The 17,288-nt window shown below is 34.4% G+C and overlaps 2 protein-coding genes across 11 annotated transcripts in view; one reads left to right on the top strand and one right to left on the bottom strand.

Annotated features, from left to right (window-relative positions):
- The window catches only part of LOC100737023 (melanoma-associated antigen B18-like), a 135,195-nt gene extending 126,985 nt beyond the window's left edge, over window positions 1-8,210 (bottom strand). The window contains exon 1 of one of the 2 annotated variants that reach the window (XM_021079793.2): window positions 8,065-8,210. The gene's annotated coding sequence lies outside the window, so the exon portion shown is untranslated. The remainder of the gene's footprint in view (window positions 1-8,064) is intronic. The other variant, XM_085008768.1, reaches the window with a different exon arrangement.
- LOC110257722 (uncharacterized) overlaps window positions 1-17,288 on the top strand; it is a 476,707-nt gene that overhangs the window by 260,498 nt on the left and 198,921 nt on the right. The window contains exon 7 of one of the 9 annotated variants that reach the window (XR_014835851.1): window positions 4,547-4,602. The exons of the other annotated variants lie outside the window; for them this stretch is intronic. The gene's annotated coding sequence lies outside the window, so the exon portion shown is untranslated. The remainder of the gene's footprint in view (window positions 1-4,546; window positions 4,603-17,288) is intronic. 9 annotated transcript variants of the gene reach the window in all.

Raw genomic sequence — 17,288 nt, 5'->3', positions numbered from 1 at the left:
TGTGATGAGGCTTTTATATGCATTCTCATGAGTCAATTGAGAAGATATTATTATCATCCTAATTTAACAGATGATGTAACTGAATCACAGAAATGAAAGAACTTGTCAAATCACACAAACCTGTACTAAGATGAACCAGAATTCTAATTGTAGAGCCTTTCACTCTTCAGTCATTGCATTATATTTTCAGCTGTCATAGTGGAAAAAATCAGGAATCTGGAATGGAGGAATTGGCAAAAACAAGGCCTTGTAAACCTTTTAATGATGGATTGATTGGTTGATTGATTTTTGCTGTAAAAGGACCTTTTGTAGGGGGTGGGAATGGGGCTCAGATTAGCATAATATTTCCATTGTTGGAAGATCACATAAGGGAGGTAAGAGGAAACCCATTACAAGCTGTCACAATAATTTCAGGAATTGGTAACTTTACTAGGGAAATGGCAGTGAGAATAGAGAGAAGAAGATGAGTTTCAGAGACGTAGAGAAGATAGGAATGGTTGTACCTCATGATGCATGACAAGTAGTGGTAAGGAGAGAGACGCCTCACAACCTTCTAAATTTATGACTTATATGACTAGGCAGTAAAAGTTATATTTACCAATATGTAGAGGACAGGAAAAAAACTACTTTAGGAGGGGATATGGGTTTACAGGTAAACAATCAGTTATAATATGGAGTAAAATACATTAAAACAGGGTAAATGTAGGGACATTGCAGATACATTTGGCATCTAACTCAGTCCTGGGCCATGATCAGTGAAGGAAGAGATATTTAAGCTCAGATATGAATAATGAAGAGATGCTATCTAGATCTGCCCATATCCTACATATATCTGAACTACATTTACAGCCAAGTAGTTCTCACATTGTTTTTAACATGTTACAATCTCATGTAACTTATTTAAAGTTTAAGGGTACTTCCCTACCTCAAAAATCTCTAAATAGCTACAAATATATAGAGCTTAATGAAATATAGCCATTGATCCCTCCCCCCCGCTTCTTCCTTCTCCACTAACATTATAAATACTAGTTCACGTTTCATATGAAATTTAAAATACCAGTCATATACTAACAAATATAGGTCAGAAGCTTCTCAAAAATCTTTAAACCTACTTCAAGCAGAAATTATAGGAAGGAGTATCTGTCAGTCTAGTCCTTCCATCATAAAACACCAGAACATTTATAGTTTATTCCTATAAATATGATTCTAAGAAAATAGGAAGTTTTTCCATCAGTGAGGTACAGGCTCAGATAATACTCTCAGGAGCTGGGTCTTCCTGCTCTGAGAGAAGTCCCATATGTCAATGCAGAGACCTAGAGACCATTTCTCGATGCAGTTGGTCACACGATAGACCAGGGTATATCTGTTTGTGTCAAAACTACCATAGGATAAATTTTCATCTATGGGTAACCCTAGAAACAACCATTTTTCAAAATTCACATCTCAAAATCAATTATCATTCAGTTCTTAAGCAATTTATTATATTAGTGTGACAGACAGAATAATGCTCCCCCAAAGATATCCTAAGACTTGGTACCGTGAATATGGTAACTTAAGTGGCAAAAAAAGACTTTGAAGATGTGATTAAGGACCTTTGTGATTATCCTGGGGCTCAGTCTAACCACAAGCATAATTATAAAATGGAGGCAGGCAGGAGAGAATCAGAAAAAAATGTAAAGGAGGAATCAGAGGTCAGAGAGCAGATGCTACACTGCTGGTTTTGAAGATGGAGGAAGGAGCCACAAGTCAACAAATGTGGAGGCTTCTGGTAGCTGAAAAACACAATAAAATGAATTTTTCCTTAGAGTTTCTAGAAGGAGGGCAGGCCCACCAACACTTTAATTTTAGCCTAGGGAAACTGATTTCAGACTTCTGACTTGCAAAACTATAGAATAATAAATCTGTGTTATTTCATACTAAGCTTTTGCTATTTATTACAGCAACAATAGTAAACTAATACAACTAGTAAATGCATTATCATTTACGATAGACATAAGTGTAGTTCAGTTATTATGAAAAAAGTCATTCTCTCTGCATTGATACATCCTGTCTTTAGGATATAATCAATCATATATTAATGGCAACCTTTAACCTACATAGTTTTTTTTTTAATGTTTTCAGTTTATTTTCTGGATGGAAGAACTAAATCATGCCATAATGAAATGTAATAAAGCACCCAGTAAAGGTACAGAAGAGTGTCTTCCAGTCTTAGAGCTGTGATAATCCATCTGGTAGCCACTCATATTAAAATTAATAAAATGAAATAAAATTAAAACTTCAATACCCCAGTTGCACTAGCCACATTTCATGGGCTCAGTAGCTATGGGTGGAAAATGGCTACCATGTTGGAAAGCACATATTAAAAAATGCTTTCATCCGTGTGCTGCTTTTCAACATTTTGTTAAAAGCTGGCCTTAAAATTTCTCACAAGTCTGCTCTTCCAGAATTGATACAGAAATTTAAAAGCGATAACAGGAGTTCCCATCATGGTGCAGCGGAAACAAGTAAGACTAGGAGCCATGAGGTCGCAGGTTAGATCCCTGGCCTCACTCAGGGGGTTAAGGATCCAGCATTGCCGTGAGCTGTGGTGTAGTTTGCAGACGTGGCTCAGATCCTGTGCTGCTGTGGCTCTGGCGTAGGCCAGCAGCAACAGCTCCAATTGGACCCCTAGCCTGGGAACCTCCATATGCCGTGGGTGCGTCCCTAAAAAGGACAAAATGACAAAAAAATTAAAAAATAAGAAATAAAAGTGATAACAAATCTACAGTGTTTTTATATATATATATATTTTTTTTTTTTTTCATTTGGAAAAGCCTAAAGAAAAATCAAAGCACAAAGTGTAATGACTTTTGCCTCAGCAAAAGATAGATGTCTGGAAAATGGGGAGATAACAAGAATGTACAACTGACACTTAAGAGTGGCAAAGGACTTTGAAAAATTCGAGACAGAAACAAAAAGAAGAATCCAGCAAGAAAGAATCAAAACCCCAGATTGGAAGCATTCCTTGTAAATTTAAAACTAAGAAGAAACTCCCATGAGTGTGTGCACACATGATCACACATGAATGTACACAGACTTCCCTCCTCCATTAAGGAAGAAGGCAGAGGATCATTAGCATGTAAACAGCCATACATTCTACACCAAAGAGAAATCATTAGTTCAGCTTGCTCTGATTTATAGAAAAATCTACCTGTAATTAAATAAATGAAATTAGGGTTTCTCAAGGTATAAAAAAATGAATACTGACACTTGGAATTATGTCTCAGACCATAAATGTGATACAATACTAGTATTTTTACACACAGGATTGATGTTTAAATTATGCAGAGACTCTCATTGTAATGAGTAAGTGGGCAGAGCTAATACTCGACTTAGAGCCAAGGTTTTTAATAACACTGATATCAAAGAAGAGCATGCACTTAGATAATGGGGAAACCTTATTACCAAAAGTTTGAGAGGAGATAAAAGAGGCATACAAAAATGCTTCAGGATGTCAGAAAAGCTGGATAATGATAGCAAGGTGAAACGCAACTTTCTAAATTGATGACTACAATGTCTTAAGAATGAAATGGAGTTTCAGGCTTGAGGGAGAGGATGCATAAAGTTGTGGTGAGGCAGGGAAGGGAGAGAAATTCTGTAAGGGAAAAGATGCAGATTTGGAATAGCTACGAGAGAAGTGCTAAAAAGAATACCAAAAGATAAAGTACAGAAGCAGCCCATCACGTTTACCACACAGTTAAGCTCCCAATATTTCCGGGAGAAGCTGTAAACTCCAAACTATTTCCTTTGATGACCCAAGGGCAGAATGAATACCCTGACTAGTACTGGCTGCCAGGAAACCAGCAAATGACTCAAGAATAAGAACCCAAGTTTTACTGTTGCAAAAGTTAACAGTTAATTCTTCTTTTCTTTTTTTTCTGTTTAAATCCTGTTCTTGCCTTTCATAAATGAGATCAAGGTGCAGTGGTCTCCCTTGTATACAAGTACTGAGCTAATAATTATATACATGTTTGAGTTGTCCTTGGACAGGAAGCCTGAGATCATGTGGGGAGTTTGGAGGGAAGTTTTGGCTGAGCAGGCCTGGGTTAAAAGCAGGGCACATTCCAGATCCCTAAAGGAGATGATTATAATCTTTAGTCACAGAACCTCCTAAAATAGGCTTTTCATTTTTTCAATCTCTTATCAAACTCAAAATGAGCAGAGAGTTTATGTGGAAGTGGGGACTGTACAACTTCATTATCCTGAAAGGATAAAGTCAGGTTTTACCTGCACGTGGAAACAATTCCACAGTGCTTTTTAAAAAACAAAACTTTTGTTTTAGAACACTTAGAGTTAACAAAAATTGCAGAGTTTCCCATATTACATAGATCCAGTCTGCCTATTACATTATATCTTAGATGACATCTGTATGGTATATTTGTTGCAACTAATTAACCAGTGTTGATACATTATTATTAAGAAAGTATATAGTCTTTTCAGATTTCCTTAGTTTTCACCTAACATTGTTTTTTGGTCTATTTGTGTTTTTTTGTTGCTTTTGTTCCAGGGCGCAACATTACATTGCGTCGTCATGTCTTTTTATGCTCTTCTTGGCTATGACAAGTGAGTAGACAGCTCTCATTTTTTTATTACCTTAGCAGTTTGAAGATTATTGATCAGGTATTTTGTAGAATTTCACTCAGTCATGATTCCTGTAATGTTTTTCATGATTAGACCGGAGTAATCTGTTTTGAGGAGGAAGTCTGCAAATACGCCATTTTCTTCATATCAACATGACTTATCACTGTTAATGTTAATCTTTTTTTTTTTTTTTTTTTTGCTATTTCTTGGGCCGCTCCCGCGGCATGTGGAGGTTCCCAGGCTAGGGGTTGAATCGGAGCTGTAGCCACCGGCCTACGCCAGAGCCACAGCAACGCGGGATCCGAGCCGCGTCTGCAACCTACACCACAGCTCACGGCAACGCCGGATCATTAACCCACTGAGCAAGGGCAGGGACCGAACCCGCAACCTCATGGTTCCTAGTCGGATTTGTTAACCACTGCGCCACGACGGGAACTCCCTGATGTTAATCTTGATAGCATGATTGAGATAGTGTTTGTTAGGTTTTGTCCACTGGATAATTATTCTTTTCTTCCCCTTTCCATAATACCCGTAATTTTTGGAAAGAAGCCATTAAGACCAGCCCACACCTAAGGAATGGGAGATTATGTTTTATCTCCTTGCGAGCAAAGTATCTACATAAATTATTTAAGTTCTTCTTCATGGGCACTTTTTCTCCTTCCCCCATTTATTTACTTAATCATGTATTTATAATTGTATGGATTCATAGATATTTCTTGTATATTTTGAATTATGTGATAACCTTTATTTTGTTACATTTTTGGATTTTTGGCCATTGGGTGGTCTTTCAGTTTGGTCCTATATCCCTTTGACATACCCTCATTAGCATAAGGGTTTTTTTTTTAAGCACTTTTTTTTATATTATAGCACTGCAAAATGTCCCAGTCTCATTTTGCATATTTCCTGCCTTATTCCTAAAACCAGCCATTTCCCCAAGGACCCCTACTTCCTTTCTTGGAAGAAGGTATTAGAAACCAAGATCCCAACAGTAGGTATTCTTATTGTTACTGGGATGCCATTGTTTAGGCCCTTTCAGCTGACAAAGCAGGAGAATATACATATGTATATTAACTCAGATATATACACATATCTAAATTAATATTCATGAGTTTACACTGATGTCTCCAATTCTCATTACTACATGAACCATTCTAGACTCTTTCCTTGCTTATCTGTAATTTCCTAATGCACTCTGCTTTGTCTATCATTAAGTGAAACCTAGCTCTCATTATCTGTGAGTTATTTACTTAATTGTTCATTTACAGTATATGTGTATAGGTGTATCAGAATGGTTAATCCTAACCCCCATGGGCAACAATGTTATCAGGTAGAGTAGTGTGTTTACATACATTTTCTTTTGCCTTTAGTCTTACAGATTAGACTCATTTCCAGAGTTGTTTAGGTTACAATCTTTTGCCCTATCCTCTTAATTGCATTCATTTCCTACATTTGTAATACCATTAGATTATTTTGTCACATTCTGGATTCTACCTGCAGCAAGCATTGCATATCTGAAATAAATTCCACTTGCTTATGGTTTATAATTCTTTCTGATCATATTTGGGTTAGATTTTCTACTACTTTGTTGAATATATTTGCATTTATATTCATGAGAAATATCAGCCTGCAGTTTCCTTTATTTTTAAACTATTTTTACCTAGTTTTGGTAATGTGGGTCTCATGTAATGAGTTAGGAAGCATTCCTTCTGCTTCAATTTTGTGGAAGATATTGTGGGGAATTGGTATTATTTCTTAAAAGTTTTGTAGAATTTATCAGTAAAATCATCTGGGTCTGGTGTTTTCTTTTTTGGAAGGTTATTAATTTTTGATTCAGTTTCAATAGATACAATCCTTGTCAGATTATCTATTTCTCCTTGTGTGAGTTTTGGTAATTTGTGTCTTTCAAGGAATTGGTCCATTTCAGCCATTTAATCAAATTCATAGGCATAGAGTTATTTAAAGTATTATTTATTATTTTTTTAATCACCATGGGATCAGAAATTATGGCCTTTCTTTCATTTCTGAAATTGTTAAATTGTTACTGTACAAATTTAAGAAGATTCATATATTCCACTGTTCATAGCACCATTATTTACAACAGCCAACATAGGGAAGCTTAAGTACCCCTTAACAGATGAATGGTTAAAGAAGATGTGGTATATACATATGCAACAGAATATTACTCAGCTATAAAAAGAATGAAATTTTGCCTTTTGCAACAGCATGGATAAACCTCGGCTCTATTAGGCTTGAGGAAATAAGTTAAAGACAAGTATTGTATATTATTACTTTTATCTGGAATCTAAAAAGTAAAATGAATAAATATAACAAAAGGGAAACAGACTTACAGATATAGGGAACAAACTAATAGATACCAATGGGGAGAAGGAAGGTGGGAGGGGAAAGATAGGGTTAGGGGAATAAGAGGTACAAACTACTACGTATGAAATAAATAAGCTACAAGGATATATTGTACAGCACAGGGAATATAGCCAGTATTTTCTAATAATTGTAAATGGAGAATAATCTATAAATACATTGAATCACTATGTTGTATACTTGAAACTAATATAATATTATAAATCAAGTCTACTTCAATTAAAATAAATAAACTAATATGTACATAAGATGTTATATGTCAAAAATGATAGATGCTATGGATAAAATAGGAGGGTGGTACTTCTCAAACTTGAAAGTACATATTAATGAACCTGGGGATCTTTTAAAAATGGATTCTGATTTTAGTAGGTGTATGCGGTGTCCTCGGATTGTGCATTTCTAAGATGCTCCCAAGTTATACCACCTGGGATTATTCTCCATCAGAGGGGAACCAGGAGTATTAAGAACAGACTAAGATGAACAGATCACACATTAAAATAGCACTCTACAAGAAACTGAAATAATAAAAATAAGGAAATCTGGTGAGGAAGCCACAAAGGGAAGAGTAAAATTAAAACTCACATAAGAAGATGCAAATTAGGATTGGCAATGCAAAAAAATGATAACAAGGATAAGGAATAAATGGGCTCTCAAAAAAAAGAAACATGAAAGATGCCAAAAAGAGAAATGATTGATGTTAAAATTGGAGTGTAAAACACTAATGTATAAGTAATTGGAATATCTGAAGAAGAAATGCAGACAGATGGAACAAGAAAACAACTTTGTTTGAAATCCTAGATTTTTCCCATTGTTCTCAGGCTGAGGGGACAATGCTGTCATCACTACTGCAAATTCAGCCAGTTAAAATTAAAAAAAAAAAAAAGCAGAAGTGTATGTTGGGCAGAGAATCATGTACCAGTTATTAATCCCAAAGGTGGACTATCATGCATAGGTTCCCAATTCCAGGGGGAACCTCTAAACACTTCTGTCCATTGTGTCTTAGTATCAGAGTTGCCAAGGGAAACAACACAGTCAAGCGCTGGACAGAACAACACTTTTACTTACTTAGAGAAGAGACAGCAAGATCAACTTCAATGGTGGGCATCAGTCTCCCAAGGCCAGCAAGTCTCTCCTGGTGACCAGATGCAGGGTGCTTCACCTATGGGCACCCCTTTGGTGCTGCCATGGAAGGAACCCTGTTCCCTCCTCTCAGAGGACAGATATAACAGTGGGGTTGGCCAGGTGCCATGTGACGCAAACACTTTCAGCAGAAACAAAAGAGCACTCATTGAGTCTGAAACAAGACAAGATATTCCCACATAGGGTGATAGAGTTCACATCGCCTGTTTTATCTCTTGGTAAGGAAGTATTCCAGGCTCAAGACCCATTTCCATGCAGCTGACTGGACGTGGAGAGACTGCATGCAGGAGAGTGCCTTTCCAACAGTCTAAATATTGGAAAAGAGAAGACAAGAGGCATTGTATGTTTTCATTATGTACTTAGAATGTTTATGAGAAAGGTAAAGTGCTTGAAAAATTAGGAAATGAAATATGGCTGTCAGTTATTAAATTAATATAAAATCAATAATTTTGATGCATACAACAAAAAGAACATTCAAAAATATGATCGAAAAGATTAATTTTAAATAATAATCCATTGGTTGTGATGCTTACAATCCATTGGTGGTAATGGTTCAGTATACTTAATACCACTGAACTGTACACTTAAAAATGGATAAGATAGTAAGTTTTATTTTTATGTATTTTTTACATTAAAAATAATTTAAAAATAAATGCCAAAGTGTAATATCATACATCAAGAAATGTATTTATCAATGGGAGTTGCCATTGTGGCTTAGTGGTAACAAACTAGACTAGTATCCATGAGGCTGCAGGTTCGATCCTTGGCCCTCCTCTGTGGGTTAAGGATCCAGCATTGCATGAGCTACGGTGTCAGTCACAGATGCAGCTCGAATCTGGCATTGTTGTGGCTGTGGCATAGGCTGGCAGCTGCAGTTCCAATTCGACCCATAGCCTGAGAACTTCCATATGCCGTGGGTGCAGCCCTTAAAAAAACAGTAACAACAACAAAATATAAATGTATATATATTTATTTGTCAAGAAAAGACCTATACAAAACCTATACAAAAAAACCTAAAACTTTACCAGACCTATACAAAGACCTATACAAAAAACTTAAAACTCTACTGAAAGACCTAAAAAATTTAGGTAAATGGAAAAAAATACCGAGTTTCTGTACATAAAAATTTTAGTAGCAAATATATGTATTTTTAAATATAAATATATTAAAATTATGATAACTGTATGTTTATTATTTTGACTTAAAATAATATATAGGGTTTTTTTGGAAAATATGTCATTCAAGAATATGCTGTATAAATATGAAAAATAAGAATAAGGCAAAAAATGAGTTTGTAAGTTTAGAGGCAGACAGATCAATGGCATAAGAAATTAAGTCCATAATGACATATACCTGGGACTTTCTTTTCTATTCATTCTTCAGGCTTCTCTTTAAATAGAGGGATTCATCCCATGTACATGTATTTTAAAAATTCATGTTTTTGGTTTTGTTCCTTCTGTCTCACTTTATGTTTACAAATAATTTTCTTTCCTTCTTTATTCTTTCCCTAACTTGTACTAAATTGGCTACACTATTCTTAATTATATTTCTTTCGTTTGTGAGTTGGAGGTTATACTGGCTCTTATCATTGTTCTACTAGTATTAGTTTTCTGCCTCTTGGACACAAATACTAATTTATCTTAAAATAAACCAAAAGAAAATGCTGACCATGTTTCTTGATTTTACTTGACTTGTCCTACTCCAGTAAGATGAAACATTTTGAACATTTTTTTCTTTCTTCACTGTTCCATACTCCCACAACCTGCTCCAGCTCCTTTTCTTGACTCCTTTCTTGTTTCATTTACTTCAAGGTTTTAGTGAGATAATCATGTATCAAAAGTATTAAACTATGATAAGTCTCTTCCTTGCAGCATTTCTCTCTTCCAAGAATCATTACTTCTAAGTCTCATTACTTAGTATTCATATTTCAAATCTTCATTCCCAGTATCACAATACAATTAGATATAAATATGGCTAGGTTGTGCATTTTTATTCTTTATTGTTTCATTGCCTCTATCTCACTCCCTGTTTTGAAGGCTATTCTCATTTACTTATTTGATTGGGATAATCTCTCTAGTAGTTTCCTGAGATAAGGTAGATGGGTAATATGTTCCATGATTTTTTTGTATAAGCACGTACATCCATTGCCCACTGTGAGAAGTGAATTACATCAGGCTAAGCGTAATTTTTTTTAGTTGCAATCCTCTTCTTCCCCTCAACATTCCACACATACTGTATTTGTCTGTCTTGTTTCCAGATTGCATATGAGAAGTTTCATTGATAATGTGATCTCTTTTTCCTTTTCAGTAAATTTTCCCTCTAGAAATTTGTAAATTTTAATTTTCTCACATTGAACTTAAGAATTTTACCTAAATTCATATCTTTCCCATCAGTTCTCCATAAAAATTAGTGAGACCTTTGAATCTGCAGACATCTTTTTTCATACCAAGGACATTTTCCTTAATACTGTTCCTCTCTTTTAATTTCTCTCAAAATCATATGGATTCATATTTTGTAGTGTATTTTGACCCTCTCATCTTTACAGTTAGTAGTAACTTCTCAAGAATGGCCATCCTGCTGTGGTTGTATTGCAGGCCAGCAGCTATGGCTCCAATTCAAACCCTAGCCTGGGAACCTTCATATACCATGGGTGTGGCCCTAAAAAGACAAAAGACACACAAAAAGAATGGCCATCTTCTTCAATTGATCTACTGAATTTTAAGATTAAGAAGCACATTATTACTCTTTTTTTTTAGTTTAGAAATGCTTTTCTTTGGAATGCTTTGATTACATTTCCTTAACAAGATTATTAGTTTTTTGTCATCTGTCTAGTCAGCAGCTTTACTTCAATGAAAGCCACCTTATATGTGCCCTGCTTGTTCTTCCTATTTGGTTGCTGGGTTCACTTAAGCCTATCACTATTCACTTTGGCTACATAATACTCTGTTCATCCTATGTTGTCACATCAAGCTGTTAAGCAAATGCAGTTGCCAGACTGAAGGCAAATTTCAGAATTCTGATGATCATAAAAACAAAATCATTTAAAATCACACATTATATCAATAGCAAAAAGCAAATAGGACAAGAAATGAAAGTAGGAGCATTGCAGTTTTTGTTTTATAAAGTCCTAATTCCAAGGAAACCATGCATCTTTGACTTGGATAATTAGAGAAATGTATTCAAGTATATTATCAGTAAATCATAAATGTAACAACTAGTATAAACAAATGTAAAACTTTCAGGTCACTGTGGAAAATGAGAATAAACAAAGGCATTTTAAGTTCTAGCAGACCTAAGACACAAAATTGAAATAGTACATGATACTTGAAAAAAAGAAGTATATCATTATCATTTACAGTGAGTTTTGCACCTAGAAATACAAGCTAATTGAGGGGGAAAAAAATGCTTACAATGGGTTTCAATAAATCAATATGTTTCTACTTTAAATTCAATAATCTGCAAGTTGTAAAAAGGAAAAAAGATTCAGAGTAGCAAATGCAAAAGCAAACAATAAAACAACAACAGCATCAACAACAACAAAAATAAATCCTGTGCCAAATAATTATTTTAATGGCAAAAAAAATGAGACCTAAAAGAAGAAAGCTTTGAATAATAGGAATGAAATTTTGCTAATAGACGCCCTCCAAAAAAAGAAAAAATGACTTGTCACTTTACTCAGAGGAAATATAGAATATTATAGTTGATTCTTTATAAAATAACAATTTACTGATTTAGTTTAATCCTTATCAGAATTCATTTAGAGTCGCTCATGCATGAATGCAGATGCAAAAATCCCAAAGTTTTAGGAAACCATACTGTATAGAGATTAAATTAATTGTCATACAATATAACCAAGATAGGTATATTGCAAGATTGCAATGTAGCTTAACATTGGAATATATGTAGACTATTCTCCACAATAGAGGGTGAAAGGAGAAAAGTAGTTTTACTTTGTAATGCAGAAAAATGTAATAAAATTCAGCACTTTTTCAGGATAAGTACTCAGTAAACTAGGAATATAAATGAACCTTCTGAACCTGACAAACAGAATCAACCAAAAAACTTGAGCCAACATCTATTGTAATGAAAACAATTAGAAGTATTTTTCTTATATTCAAGAAAACCAATTAGCACTGTTGGTCAGTTGCAATTTCTACAAATGATATGAATAATAAAAATTTAGCAAGTTAGCTTGCTATAAAATCAATATATTCCAGAAACAGACAAAAGCATAATTGCATAGAACACACTCTTTATAATTACAATAATGATAAGATTCATAGGAAAGAAAACTAAATATGTTTTCAGAAGTAAATGTGAAAAAAACATCTTGAAAATCTTTAGAAGAAAGTACAGAGTTATATATTTTTGACCTTGGGATAGGAAATAATTTTCTAAGAGAAACACAAATAAATTACTCAGTTCAACCAAATAAAAATTAAGAATTTCTATCAATGAAATGAGGAAAGTAAAAAGAAAATACAAGCAACAAACAGAAAGAAGAAAACATAACATGTAACTTACTAATCATTAGTACTTAGAATGTGTGAAGTTCTACTGATCCTTGAGAAAACAATAAACAAACATCTTCTCTCCCCTCAATAAAAATAAAACATAGGAACAAGCATTTCACATTTATCGCCAATACATACTAAGTAATCAGCAAAATTAAAATTATTTTCCATGTCTTAACCTGGGTTCCCCAGTAGTAAAGATCTCTACTACTTAATAAGAGAACACAATACCAGGGAGCAGGAGTGAAAGATAAGGATAATGAAACAGGGAGGCAGGAGAGACAAGATGAGAATATCTCACTGACCTGGCTATAGCTAAGTGTGATCGATTATCCTATAGAATTGTCTTCTGAAGAGGTGTTTAATTACATCTCATGTCCATCTAACTTAGAGGAGAGGACGAGGAGTAGAAACATGTATCCTCCATTTCCCATATTTCCTAGTCAGAGTTCATCCCATGGGGTATGTGCATGACCATAGAGTAGAGTGCCATAGCATCCCACATATTGGCATCAAGTTGGAATCCACAGGCTTAGCCTTCTCCCTCATGCTCTTGCTATTATTTTATGCCTACTGGAAAATCCTAGAAGGCTACACTGGTTTCACTGCAAATGGAACAAGAGATGGTGAAGCTGAGAGAATCTAAAATGATTCCTAAAAATCTCTGATAAAGATACCAGATACCATTTTATACCTGCTGTATTTGGTGGAAATTAAGAAGTCTAGCTACATCGATTTTTGGAAGGGATGTAAAGCAGTGGTGTTAATGCTGCTAGGTATCACTTTCTGTGTGTTTGTAAGGATAAATACTAAGCAAAAAAGAAAAAAGTAATTTTCCCTGGTACTAAAAGGGAAAGAAACCTGCCATCTTCCAGAGAATTTTTTTTGTTTGTTTAGAAAACTTGGCTTTCTCTGTTTCTTTGAGACATACATAAATATTTTTAAAACCTAGTAAGCCTCTTTACAGATTTACAACCCAGATAAATCTTTCTCTAAGACTTGGGAGCCATGGTGTTTGAAATGTAATCATCAAAGAAGAGAGCATACCTCTCTCCCATTCTCTGTGGGAAACTAGGAGCCTAACTTTAGCAGGAGCCTCAACCCAAAGTTACCTCCCGTAATAAAGATATGAGAAATTTATTTTTTTCTTTGGATAAAACCAATTAGCTAACACAGATGGTCACCCCACCTACCAAATGAATTTAGGATGAACCATGCATAACAAATGTTGCTGTCAAGTCCTCTTACCTGCAGACTGGTTGTTTTTTTTCTCTTGAGAACATAGATATAATAGGCTATAGAACTGGTTATAGAAAAGGGTGAGATTTCTTTCCGTTTTTGCAGCCTCTTTAGTGGATTGCCTGTGATGCACATCCCATTTTGCTTTCACATTTATTCAATAATAAAACTGTTTCTTTCTCTTCAGCCTTTGTTGGAGAACTTTGCTGGGCTGGCAGATTTTTTTTTTAATTATATTTCCTCATCATGTTTTCATTTTGGGTTTGGGTTTTAAGTTCATAATTATTCATTATACTCTTATGACTTATAACTTACAAATACACACTCACAGATATATTGTTTTGAATGTATCAAATATTCTAAAACATAGTGCATTAAAATGTTTCCTTGTGGTGCAGCGGGTTAAGGACCCAGCATTGACACAGCTGTGATATAGGCTAGAACTGCAGCATGGGTTCGATTTCTGCCCAGTAACCTCCACCTGCCTCAGGTGCAGTGAAAAATAAGTATTTAAAACATAGTGCATTAAATGTTTTTACTCTTTCCAAAAATATCTCAAAAGTGAAAGATATCCAGCTGGTAAATGTTTTCAACAAATGTAGAAAATTAAGTTTTGATAACCTTAATATATAAAGTTTGTACAAGTTAATATTTAACATGTGCTGCTGGGATATCTTAGGTTGGGACATGACCTCATCTGACAGTTTCCAGGCATGGAGGAACTCAGAAATGAACTGTTAAGAGTCAACACTCCCAGCCACCGGGTGGATGAATATTTCAGCTCAAGAGGAATGGGAAAGGATGCAACTACATTTTTTTTCCTGACAACATAGGATGCTAACTTATGTCTCTGTCTCTCAAGTTCAGCTCACAATATGCCATAAAAATAAGGGTAATGGGTCCGAGACATTAAAAAATAAAGGACATGTGAATAATTCTGTTAACCTGAAACTAAAGGTAAAGGAGAAAGGAAAAGTAATGCAAATAGAAAGAATTAAATAAAATGACAATAAGCCCAAATATGACAGTTTTCATATGAAATAGTGTCATTTGCAGCAACATGGATCAACCAAGAAATTATCATACTAAGTCAGACATAGAAAGACATATCATATGATATCACTTATATGTGGTATCTAATAAAAAATTGTTCAAAAGAACTTATTCGCAAAACAGAAACGGACTCAAAGATTTTGAAACTAAAACTTATGGTAACCAAGGGGGTAACCAAAGAAAGCAAATATGTTTTCTTAGCATTTCTAAACACAGAACACTAAGATTAGAATATTGTTTTAAAGTTTCAAAGTATACCAGTATATACACAGAAATTTTTAAAATAAAACACATGAACAAAGAACTCTAGATGGATATAATACATAAATGTGAAAGGTAAACTTCTCAAACTAAAAGAAGAAACTATGAGAGAATATCTTTTTGTTTCAGGGAATTCCCAGGACTAATTTTTTTTTATGTGCACCTTCACATATGGAAGTTCCCAATCCAGGGATTGACTCTGAGCCACAGCTGCAACCTGTGTCACAGCTGCAGTAATGCCAGATCCTTTAACCTAATGTGCCGTGCTGGGGATCAAATCTGCTGTCAGATTCTAATCCTCTGTGCCACAACAGAAACTCCTACAGAGAACTTCATAATAAAATAAAATAAAATAAAAATGAAGCATGCATGATTTAATTATCTAAAAATGGAAGATTTATTTTCTAAGAACATTGTATATATTGGTATGAAGCTATTTACAGTGCTTTAGACATTGTAAATAGACAGTGAACTCCTGGGTATCAATGGAAAAATGGAGAAAGGATAGATAGTTTGTATGTGAAAAGATGCTCATCATCACTATAATAAAAAAATGAAAATTTAAAAAGGAGATACTACTTTAACAACTGTTAGATGACTAAAATTAGAAGTTGATAATAGAAAAATTTTCTAAGAATGAATAGAAGCAGGCATCTACCTGTCAGAAATCTAAACTGGTAAAGGCTTTCCAGAGAGTAATCTGACAGTACTTAATGAAATTAAGTCTTAATTTTTGTTTTCTGTTGGGAGGTGTAGAATTTCCCTTCTGAAGTAGGCAAATTATTTTTTGGTCTGCTATATTGTCCAGTCTTCTTTTTTAAAAAATTATATTGGAGTATAGCTGTCTTACAATGTTGTGTTAGTTTCAAGTGTAGAGCAAAGTGAATCAATTATGTATATTATATTGTATAATATTACCTATTATATCATATACATATTTCCACTCCTTTTCCTATTCTTTTACCATATTGTTTATTACACAGTATTAAGCAGATTTCCCTGTGCTATACAGTTGGTCCCTGTTACTTACTTATTTTACATAAAGTAGTGCATATGTATTAATCCCAACCTCCTAATTTATCCTTCCACCCAGCCTTTCCCCTTTGGTTGCCATAAGTTTGGTTTCAAAATCTTTGAGTCTGTTTCTGTTTTGCGAATAAGTTCTTTTGTACAATTTTTTATTAGATACCACATATAAGTGATATCATATGATATATCTTTCTATGTCTGACTTAGTATGATAATTTCTTGGTTGATCCATGTTGCTGCAAACGGCACTATTTCATTCTTTTTTATGGCTGAATATTATTGCATTGTATATGTGTATGACATCTCCTTGATCATTCCTCTGTCAGTGGACATTTAGGTTGCTTCCACATCTTGGCTATTGTAAATAGTGCTGAAATGAACATTAGGGTGCCTATATCTTTTCAAATTATGGTTTTCCTCTGGATATATTCCAAGGAGTGGAATTGCTGGATCATATGGTAGTTCTATTTTTAGTTTTTTAGAGATCTCTATACTGTTTTCCATAATGGTTTCACCAGCTTACATTCCCACCAACAGTGTAGGAGGGCTCCCTTTTCTCCACACTCTCTACAGCAGTTACTGTTTGTAGACTTTTTGATGATGGCTATTCTGACTGGTGTGAGGTGATTCCTCATTGTAGTTTTGATTTGCATTTCTCTAATAATTAGTGATGTTGAGCATCTTCTCTTGTGCTTTTTGGCCTCATGTCTGTCCTCTCTGGATAAATGGCTATTTAGATCTTATAAGAATTTTTTAATTGGATTGTTTGTATTTTTGATACAAAGCTATGTGAGATGTTTGTGTATTTTGGAGATTAATCCCTTGTTGGTTTCTTCGTTTGAAAAGATTTCTCCCATTCTGTGGGTTGTCTTTCCATTTTGTTCATGGTTTCCTTTGCTGAACAAAAGTTTCTAAGTTTAATTAGGTCACCCTTGTTTATTTTTATTTTTATTTTTGTCATTCTCAGAGGTGGATCCAAAAAGATATTGTTGTGATTTATGTCAAAGAGCATTCTGCATATGTTTTCCTCTAAAAGTTTTAGAGTATCCAGTC

The sequence above is a fragment of the Sus scrofa genome, chromosome X, assembly GCF_054392235.1.
Source record: "Sus scrofa isolate SSC_HxYL_T2T_F1_AM1 chromosome X, Sscrofa_HxYL_maternal_Yorkshire_Landrace_v2.0, whole genome shotgun sequence".
In the NCBI taxonomy this organism is placed as follows: domain Eukaryota; kingdom Metazoa; phylum Chordata; class Mammalia; order Artiodactyla; family Suidae; genus Sus; species Sus scrofa.
The sequence above is the reverse complement of the archived record's forward strand: the minus strand, read 5'-3'. Positions and strand labels throughout refer to the sequence as shown.